The 2500-nt window shown below is 30.4% G+C and overlaps 1 protein-coding gene across 1 annotated transcript in view; it reads right to left on the bottom strand.

Moving 5' to 3' along the window:
• Positions 1–2500, bottom strand: part of lmx1al (LIM homeobox transcription factor 1, alpha-like) — a 29925-nt gene that overhangs the window by 27026 nt on the left and 399 nt on the right. The window lies entirely within an intron of this gene.

Raw genomic sequence — 2500 nt, forward strand, 5'->3', positions numbered from 1 at the left:
TCTCCCGTTTTCATTGTCTTTAATTATATTTTTAATGAAACTTATTTATTTCTTTCTGCGGCAGAAACAAACCGGGAGCCGCAGAGCTCGCGCGCTGGACTGCACTGCGGTAACGCACCGACTTTCCCTTTTCTCTGAATTCTACTAATTATTAAATTAGTCTCCTGACAAACGACTTGAACACAATTTGTAGTCTAAAGTATACTCTCAGTTACTGACTTAAAAACAACTAGGCCTGCGATCTATATTATATTTTACCATAAACTTCATAGTTATGGATTTATTGCCTTTCAGCTAAAACTAAAAATAAAATCTGTTCTCTGTAGATTTCACCTGTTTCACCAGTTTGAGTGAGAAATTTAGATTCAAATAAATACAAATAATCGTGCAAAATTATTGGGATTGCAATTCAATCTTTTCTAAACGGTGTCGTGTTCAAATTCGTGTCTGCGCGCAGAAATAAATTTACTAGATTTTGGATAGATTTTTTTTAAGAATGCCTCAGATGGTTTAAGACAAGCTTCACAAATGACATAATTATAAATTATACTGATAAAAAGAGAGAAATAAAAAATAATAATTACAAATCAATCAGTAGTGGAAATGACAAGCGTTATTAGTTTGTATGGCCGAAATTCAATTAAAATGAAAGCAGTTTTGAATTTAATGTGAATTGTATTTTATTGCTTTTGACAGTCTGGTTTATTAATGAGCGTTAGTATTAATGTGCTAGCTTTCTTATAGCCTATAGGCTTATTTCATCTGAATTGCATGATTATTATGCATGCTTTCACCATGAGAATAAAAAAAAAACAATTTTAATAAACGTGTTACAAAAATAATTTACGTAACGCGACACATTCAATAATCATGTTGTAAATAATAGTGACACGAAAAAAAACAAATAACAAATAAATAAAATAATAATAATAATAATAACAATAATAATAATAATAATAATAATAATAATAATAATAATAATAATAATAACAATTTTGGATCATTTCACATCTTTGTGTTATCATGCTTTTAGCTTGAGTGTGTGACATGTAGGATCAGGACTATTATTTTGAGGCCTGTTTTGGGGGAGAAAAAAAAAACGGAAATCTATTAATGTCACTCAGACAAAGTGGCTCAGGACTGGAGCTGCGTAACAGTGTGTCATAATTAGTACCAGTGGTGTTACTGGTTTTGACGTAGGGCTTCTGTTTAGTGTTTGTGTAACAGCTAAAAAAAAGGATCACCACCAGCACATAATCATCATCATCATCATCATCATCATCATCATCATCATCATCATCATCATCATCATCAACATCATTATTAACAATATAACCGAATATGTAAATGGAAAACTATAAATGTAAAAATGAAAAAAAGAAACGGGTGTGAATTAACATTAAAAATAAATGATTTAAAGGTAATGATTAAATTTTTTTTACATATAGGTTTTGTCTACACACCCTAACCCTAAAGCTTTTCCAAAGCTATACTCTAAAAAAAAGTAAAGAAAATAATAAAAAAAACAATAAACAAGTCAGTTGGGTTGTTTTACTGGCCGGAGTTCATTCGTAAAGCATAAACCATGAAGATAACTCTAATTTCAGTTACAAAAAAAAGAAAGCAAAGAAAAGAAAAAACAACAACAATAACAAAATAAAAAACCCTTCTGGATTAAAGATGCCCAGAGGAACAATTCTGACATCGCTAAAGCTAAGCACTGTCCACTTTTACACTCATTTACATTTACGATTATTATCCACGATGTACTACATTACAAACAGCGTTTTAATTAAAAATGACATTATACTTTATCACACAATAAAACAGTAAAAGGTTGGAACCATCCACGGCTTCATGGAGTTTGTGAAGTTGAACCAACATTCAGGCTCCAACTGAAGCTGAAGGTTTTCTGAACATTACAGAATAATACAGAACAAACAACCTTTAGGCCTTTTTTACATGAAGATCCTTTTAGCAGCGATTCGTGATTTATTCGTGAATATCTCCGCTAAAAACTTTCCTGCAGGCTTCTGACAATGAAAAAAAACAAAACAAAACAAAACAAAAAAAAAACAAATCTAAAACTAAGTCCATAAAAAATATCCTGGAGCTGAATTAATATTTCTGTGCCTAGAAGAAAAGTTGGCTTTTATCTAGCACTCTTTAGGTTTCGGTATTAAAGAAGTAGACTTATTATTATTATTATTATTATTATTATTATTATTATTATTATTATTATTATTATTATTATTATTAAGATCAAGATTTGTTGGGGATGTTTTACTGATGCAACCCTTAAGAAATCCTCCAGAAGCCTTGTTGCACATCATGAGTTTGGCCTTTTATTTATTTGTGCTTTTTTTGTCAAGTTTTCTAAGTAAATGTTACATTTCTATACGATTACATAATATTCCGGTAGCATTTTTATTTTTTTTTCCCCTCAGAATGAATTAATTCCTCTGTCTCTTCATCCTGCTCAGGTTGAGGCAAAGTGTTC

Source organism: Tachysurus vachellii, chromosome 21 (assembly GCF_030014155.1).
Source record: "Tachysurus vachellii isolate PV-2020 chromosome 21, HZAU_Pvac_v1, whole genome shotgun sequence".
In the NCBI taxonomy this organism is placed as follows: Eukaryota; Metazoa; Chordata; class Actinopteri; order Siluriformes; family Bagridae; genus Tachysurus; species Tachysurus vachellii.